This window comes from Lepisosteus oculatus, unplaced genomic scaffold, assembly GCF_040954835.1.
Source record: "Lepisosteus oculatus isolate fLepOcu1 unplaced genomic scaffold, fLepOcu1.hap2 HAP2_SCAFFOLD_64, whole genome shotgun sequence".
NCBI lineage: Eukaryota > Metazoa > Chordata > Actinopteri > Semionotiformes > Lepisosteidae > Lepisosteus > Lepisosteus oculatus.
The window spans coordinates 87,007-95,688 of NW_027168193.1; positions in this window are offsets into that span (position 1 = coordinate 87,007).

Genomic DNA, 8,682 nt, shown 5'->3' on the forward strand with positions numbered 1-8,682 from the left:
CCATAAGAAATCGTTTCCCTGTAGCTCACCCTCATCCGGGTACTGACCTGGCTCACACCTGCTTAGCTTCAGTGGGTTTTCAGTTGCGAGTTGCAAGGGGATGCAAGTGATGGAGCCGCTCGCTGCAAAAGCCACTGTATTGGCCGGGAATCGAACCCGAGCCTCCCGCGTGGCAGGCGAAAATTCTACCACTGAACCACCAATGCTCAATACCCGGGCCTTCAAAAAAGACGCTTTTTTGGTGCTCTGTGCAAAACGCGTTGACATCTGCTTCCAGCTGCAAAATGCCATTCGCGGACGCTGAAGAACTTATTTCCAAGGCAGCGGGTACAAGCGATTGGGTGTTTTAAAACCACCAGGAACAGCAAAGAGGCGCGCTTCTTTGCTTGCGCCGAAACACACCGACTGGAGGCGGACAACGTAGTCGGCAGGATTCGAACCTGCGCGGGGAGACCCCAATGGATTTCTAGTCCATCGCCTTAACCAACCGGCCATGACTACAGAAAGCCCCACCGCCGCTGCATTCTTGCTACAATCTTACCTGGATCGCGAGGCGCTGGCAGAAGCCTATTTCAAAGTCGTTCTCCGTTTCAAAAAAACATTTCCAAAATACAAGCCTTGCAGACAGACAAGCCTCAGAGGACTTAAGGGTGGCTTCATGTCGGAATGATAAAGTCTCCCCGTCCGGACATGAAAATGCCACTTTGTTACACACAAAAAAAGAATCAACAACAGAGAAATGCCCACAAGCATTTGAAAAGCCGCACCACGTCGCACTTGAAATAGCTCTTACGTTAGTGATAGACGCAGGAATCACCTTTCTATTTACGCTCTTACCAACGCGATGGAAAGCAAAACAAAGCAAAGCAGAGCAAAACAAAACGAACAAACAAAAACCCTCACGTCCCGCACTTGCATATAACGTCGTTACGTGCCCAAGCGGTATTGTACGTCATCCTAGCACTGCACCCCGGGGCGTACGGTATATGGGAACGAGCACACGCCAGGAATCGTCTCGAATCACTCCCTACAGCTGTAAGGCGCCTTGAAGCATGCACCCCCAACATTCTTTTTTGCGCATCTGTGAAAGGTAAACTCTTGAGCAAACTCTGAACCAGCTCAAAGGAAACTAATCTGATTAGATGTTACTTTGAGTCATCATTTAAGGGACCCTTGTTAATTGGAGAAATCAAGGATTTCGAATGAGTTCTGTGTGCGTTAAAAGACAGCTATACACAGAAAACATGCAGGACACTGCTCATGATGTTTCCCGAGCCGAAACACAGTGCGTTTTCCCAAGCCATCTGACAAAGCCCACCCACTGAAAACTGTAGCAGATCGTGTGAAGACGTTCAACTTTGTAACTACTGCACGTTCAGGAAGAAGAATAAATTCCTCTTTTCAAACTGTCAAAGGTTTGCTTTGCGAATGGTGCAGGACATCGCACAATCTCTTTTGAACGGGGACAAACGATTTCTTATGGGGCGCAGTAAGTACAGACGTTTAAAAAGCTCCACTCATGCCAATGATGCAGCATGAAGAAGCGCAACCTAAAGTTTGCATTCCTAGCACTGTTGCAACCTAGCACTATTGCATTCCCTGCATCAGTAGCTAAAAGAATATCATTTACGACTCATGTTAATGCAGTTTCAGAAACCAGACTGAAATTTCTCAAGTATATTATTTGAATCCAGATACGATTGACATTGGGCAACAACTATTCTCTCAAGACTTTTAGATTGAAATGGGACCTTTGAGACAGGCCTGTAGTTGTTAAGAACTTGTGGATCCAAATTTGACTTCTTAAGGAGCGGTCTAACAACCGCTACCTTAAATTGATCAGGTACAACGCCTGACGCAAGCGATGCATTCATCATACTAATTATAGGTCCTGCCAGTCCTTCAAGGGAATCTTTGACTAGCTGAGTGGGGATGGGATCTAGCGAACAGGTGGTTGACTTTGTCTTACGTCTGTGTTCATGAGTCCACCATAAGAAGAAATCTGAACTGGAGTGGTGATCATGCGAGGTCACCACGGAGGAAACCACTGCTCTCCCCCCCAAAAAAACCACCCTGCCCCTCTCAAGTTTGCTAAAGACCACATGGATGTTCCACAGCAACTCCTGGAACAATGTTCTGTGGACAGACGTGACAAAGGTTGAACTTGTTGGTAAATGTGCACAGCGTTATGTTTGGAGATAACAAAACACTGCATACCAACTCCAAAACCTCATCCCACCTGGGAAGCATGGCGGAGGCTGTATGGCTTGCAATCATCGAGAATCACCCAGGCTCACCCAGCATCTCCTGTTTACTAGGCAGGCGCTTTAACCAACTAAGCCACGGTGCCCCAGGAGTGCCGTCCTTTTGCAGCCACTTGGACACACCACTCAGACACATCTGCATTCGGTGTGTGCTCCGCCTGCTCGCTGAGCAAGTTGCCACCTTTACATACAATAGCAACATCGACACCAAGAGAAAGGATGACAAATGGCTTTTATCTGGAACTTTTCATGTCCAAGGAGCTCAATGTGCTTTCTGTGTACAACAGGGCCACTGAACTCCACACTGGCCACTGAAGCACAGCAGTGGCTTGCTGGCTTGACATCTCCCAAGGAATATGTTGAAATCGCATGTGGAACAGGAAAATGACCCTCGAGTACGAGGGAAAAAAAAGAAAAAGATCATCTGGAGCGCGCCAACTCATGTCCGGACAGCCCAGTTTCCTTGACGAGGCGATGGCAATGGACTGTTAATCCACTGTGCTTTGCACGCATGAGTTCGAATCCCATCCTAGTCGCTCTCCATGTCTGACACGTGTGCCCGTTCGACATTGGCCCTCCTGTCGTTTGCTCCGGTACTAGAGCCGAACATTTTCTAGCGGTGGCTGAACATGGTATCGAGCGTAGGCTAACGTCGGTATCGAGCAGTAACAGTATTTACGTTCCGCTGCTGCCAAGTGGCTCTGGGTTGAGATTGCGTTTTCACTTACTTGCAACGCAAACGGAGAAATCGATTTTTGACAGTCTTTCGAGAGACTGCGCTAGGTGTTTAGGCATAGACTTTGTCAGTTCCCCCTGGGATGATGGCCTCTCAAATAGTTTGTGATTCCTCTAGACGTTTATACAGTAGAAGCCTGCTTCGTGGCTTAAATCCAAGCTAAGGAAACGAGTTAGCGGTCTGTTACGACCCCAAGTGTCTAGGGGTAAAGGGGTGTATCATTTAGGATAATTCTTTTGGAAGCAGGGGGATTCTGGTGAGGGACTAGGAAGCGTGATAAGGGTAAGGAACTAGAGTGGTGCCAAAGAAAAGAAAATAAACAAAATGGAGCTGGCTAGGACAGTGAGGGAAAGCTAATCTGACTACAAAAGAAACCCCGAAACACACGGTCTTCGGCGTCTTCAACACCCTAGCTAACCTGCACTGACTACCCAAAACCATACAAGACAAATGGCACTCACCCGTACTAAACTAGCGTACTAATACAAAGTCAACTAAGTGTGTAAAGTGTACCCAACAACCTAAACTAACCTTATATACAAAAGTTCACACAAAAACACAAGTGAACCAGGAATACAAATAAGGGAAAACAAGAGTAATAAACAGGAGCAGGGTACAAAAGATCACAAAAGTTGAACATGTAACACTGGGGCAAGGGAATGACAAAACAAGGAAGAACACACAAACAAATGAAAGTACAAAGAAACTAATGTAAACCAACAAAACAACAAAGCCGAAGCTGTACGAAAATACACAAACACAAAGCAAAACAAACCAACAAACGAAGCCGAAGCAATAACAAGAAGCAAAGCGAAGCAAAGCGAAAACCAAAACCGAACGGGACCGAATTCAAACGAAAGGCCTCTTCTTTCTGAAAGCCTCCATGTTATATAGTGAATAAGATGTGTTCTGATTGGCTGAGGGCTGTTTGATGATGACATCATATTGAAACAGTGGTGTGATGGTTGGCCAATGGGGAAGGGAGAACAATCAAGGGTCAACAGTGTGGACATAACAGAAAAAACACACACAGAACACTCTCTGGGACGTAACACCCCCACCCATAAAAACAAACATCTAATGTTTGGACAATGAAGACAAAACCAATCAAACAATATGCTATACTCTACCCCCAGCCAGGTCATTTCCAAGAATAAGAGTTACCCCTTTAACAGGTAGCGAAGGACGTACCCCAACTCTAACAAATCCAGTTACTAAACCACATTGTAGATGTACACAGTGTAAAGGCACTTTCATAAAACCCATTTCGATGCCTTGAACTAATACACTCGAACCACAGAAAGATTTATCAGATAAAGGCAGTGCATCCACAACAATAAATGACTGGGCTGCTCCAGTATCTCTTAATATTTTAATTGTTTTCTGGTCTTCTGGTTTACCTGTTAGCGAAACGAATCCTTCCATAATAAATGGTTCATAACTAGGGTCAGGGAGACTGTTTTCACTAGACAAAGGAATAGCAGAACGGGAAACAGTCTTAACAAACCCAGCACTCTTAGGTTGTTGCTGTTGCTGCTGCTTACGTTTTAGGGCCAAACAATCTGCAATTATATGACCTCTCTTGTGACAATAAAAACATTCACGCTCCTCTTTAGAACGTGAGGAACTAGTTTTTACTGGGGGAGACTGAGACTGGGAACTTAGAGTAGACAAAGTCTTCTCCGCACGCACAGACATGAAAACATTCTTATGAGTGAGCACGAACTCATCTGCCAAAACAGCGGCTTGCGATAAAGTAGTTACTTTTTGCTCATTCAAATACACAACAATGCGTTCAGGCAAACAGTTCTTAAATTCCTCTAAGAGCATTAACTCACACAATGAGTTAAAGTCACTCACTTTACTGGCTACAACCCATTTATCAAAGAGAGTGCCCTTCTCTCTAGCAAATTCAACAAATGTCTGGTCTGACACTTTACGATGATTTCTGAAGCGTTGTCTATAAGCCTCAGGAACTAATTCATAAGCCCGTAAGATAGCAGCTTTCACAGTATTGTAATTCAAACTTTCTTCTAAAGAAAGTGTAGAACAAACTTCCTGAGCTTTGCCCACTAATCTACACTGCAAAAGCAGTGACCAAACCTCCTTAGGCCAACGAAGTGATGTGGCAATTCGCTCGAATGCACCAAAGTACGAATCAACTTCCGTCTCCCTAAACAGAGGAACTAAAGCAATGTGCTTACTTACATCAAAGGTGGTAGAGAGTGGATCTTGCAAAGGAGACACGCTAGAGGCCTCGGAGTGGGTCGGCTGCACAGCAGGAGCATTCTTTCGTGCTTCTAGCTCAAGCTGTCGGAGCTTAACCTCTTTCTCCGCCTCGATCTCCATCTTACGAATTGCAAGGCGCAATTCAAATTCTGCCTGGCGTACTTGGGCTTTTTCCTGCGCCTCCATGTGCAAGCGGGCCAAATGAACTTTCAGACGAGTATTGCTTTTTGACCCGGTGGAGACCGGAGAGAACGGTTCAAAGGGAGGCAAGGTGGCCTTGACCTCAGCCTCCACTAAGTCTTCAGCCACCCCCTGCACCTCGTCCTGTTCTTCCACCACCATAGCAGGTTTAGCACCAGCCCCAGGAGAACCGGCGTACCTGCTCGTTAATGCAATGACCTCTAACTCTACCAACCTATCCATCACAGCTCTCTTGACGTCCCTTTTAAGAGCTTGCGTCGAAACCTGAATCTGGAAGTAATCAGCAATTTGGAGCAATTCGTCCTTCCTACACTTATCCAGCTGCTCAAAGGAAGGTTCCTCCACAAACTTTCGCAAATCAAAAGTAGCCATAACTACAGTACCTTGCCAAAACACAATCCACAAATCAAAATCCTGTACCAACACCAAAATTCTGTAACACAAAAAAAAATCCTTAGGACGGGAATTTGATATCCCGGACGACCCCCAATAATGTTACGACCCCAAGTGTCCAGGGGAAAAGGGGTGTAACATTTAGGATAATTCTTTTGGAAGCAGATGGGTTTTGGTGAGGGACTAGGAAGCGTGATAAGGGTAAGGAACTAGAGTGGTGCCAAAGAAAAGAAAATAACAAACAAAATGGAGCTGGCTGGGACAGTGAGGGAAAGCTAATCCGACAACAAAAGAAAACCAGAAACACACGGTCTTCTGCGTCTTCAACACCCTAGTTAACCTGCACTGACTACCCAAAACCATACAAGACAAATGGCACTCACCCGTACTAAACTAGTGTACTAATACAAAATTAACTAAGTGTGTAAGTGTACCCAACAACCTAAACTAACCTTATATACAAAAGTTCACACAAAAACACAAGTGAACCAGGAATAGAAATAAGGAAAAACAAGAGTAATCAACAGGACAGGGTACAAAAGAACACATAAGTTGAACATGTAACACTTGGGCAAGGTAAAGACAAATCAAGGATGAACACACAAACAAACGAAAGTACAAAGAAACTAACGTAAAACCAACAAAACAACAAAGCCGAAGCTATACGAAAATACACAAAAACAAAGCAAAACAAACCAACAAACGAAGCCGAAGCAATAACAAGAAGCGAAGCGAAGCGAAGCGAAGCGAAAACCAAAACCGAACGGGACCGAAGTCAAACGAAAGGCCTTTTCTTTCTGAAAGCCTCCATGTTATATAGTGAATAAAATGTGTTCTGATTGGCTGAAGGCTGATTGATGATGACATCATATTGAAACAGTGGTGTGATGGTTGGCCAATGGGGAAGGGCGAACAATCAAGGGTCAGCAGTGTGGACATAACAGAAAAACACACATAACACACACTGGGACGTAACAGTGCCGGCGGGGGGGAGCTCACCCTGAGGTCTGTGCGGGTTCCAATGCCCCAGCATAGTGACGGAGACGCTGTGTTGTAAAAGGGTGCTGTCCTTTGGATGAGATGTAAAACCGAGGTCACAGCGCTCTGTGGTCATTAAAAATGACCACCAAAACCTTTGACAAAAGCTCTTGGTAATTGATGGTCTTCAATAATGCTCCTCCTTTAGGTACATTTTAAATCAGCTGAAAAATGCTGTGAAATGGGGGGGCACTTCAGGCCAGTGTAGGATTTGGGTTACAAGAACCATGAAACTGCATGAGAAAGCCCGTACACTGAATTACACAGCTTTCTATTCAAAGGAGGACAAAAGAAATTCCCTGAGTTCGATTTTTTGCAGCACAGAGAGGACCACTGTCGTGAGGCCGGTTAGCTCAGTGGGTTAGAGCGTGGTGCTAGTGACGCCAAGGTTGTGGGTTCGAGCCCTGTACGGTCCAGGTGAGATGGGTTGTCATGCAACGCTGCTACATAGTGCCAACAGACAATTAAATGACAAAAATGAAGAGAGTTAAAGCAGCTGGAGAGGTTCTCTTACAACTTTTGAGCTGACACAGTTTTGGAAAATGTTTCCTTCACGCTGCACTGTACCACATAATCAGCCAAGAGTCTCCAAAACAAAACAGAATTGACAGTCATATAATGTCCATTAACCCCGGCTTAAAACGCAGCATCATGTCTGCCATCATAAGAATATGAGTCCAATATTTTAGAATATAGTCAGAATGACTTCTAACCTTACCTGTGGTGTCTTTAATCCCTATTGTTCAATGCATGGTGTACGTACTGCATACATGTGTCTTGAGAATGAGGAATGGGCCCCTGAGACAGTCATTTACCTGTTTCACAAATGATCATATTTTACTAGAGATTCTGTATGGGATTCAGATGTGCATTCGGACAGCAATCCCTTTCAAGAAATGATACGTTCTGGATGAGATCAGTGGTGCTGGAACACTGTATTTAGGATGTGTTTGCAGTGATTGTGTGTCCCCTGCTTCAACGCAGTGATATATAGATGTGCTCCTGTAATTTATTGGTACATGCCCAGGGCAGTAAGCAGTCTGAGGATTTATTTCCAGACGGCATAGAGCAGTGAAGCAGTGAAGTAGTGCAACACACTGGATCATTATATTATTAGAATCTATTCTATTTAAATTATTACATTATACACAATTTGAGTTCATTTTAAAAAGTAAAAGGTAATGAAAGGAATGCATTTTCGTAAGAAAGATAATACCGATATGCATGTGATAATCTTCCTTATATCATGTAGTGCGTCATTTGGACACTTTGTGGGCTTGAAATACAAAGAAAATCATGTTCTATGGTACAAGATAAATACAAAACTTAAGCTTTTATTTTAATTAGATTTGTTTATAAAGCATAAGCAATCATTTATTACATTAATATATCTGAAAATAACATTTTAGACTCATATTATTACATACAGGTCTCTAGCTTCAACACAGTGCTATATATATATGCTCAGTGATTTATTGGTACATGCCCAGGGCAACAATCAGAATGAGGATTTATTTCCAGATGGGCTACAGGTAGTGTTGTGAAATACTTCAACACACTGGATCGCAGATTTAGACCCCCTGCACTCTTACTCCTTAAAAACCAAAGAAATGAAGATATGTAGCAATCACATTGTAACAGGGGTGACAGTGACTTAATGCTTATACTAGTGGACTTCTGGTACCTTTAGGGTACGGTGTTCCCTGAAGGGCTCTCAAACCCCACATTTCAGATGCCTAGCTGTATCGCTGATGTGTTGCACCTCAGAATCACTTTTAAACCTTACCTCTGGTATCTTTAATCCCTATTGCTCAACGCATG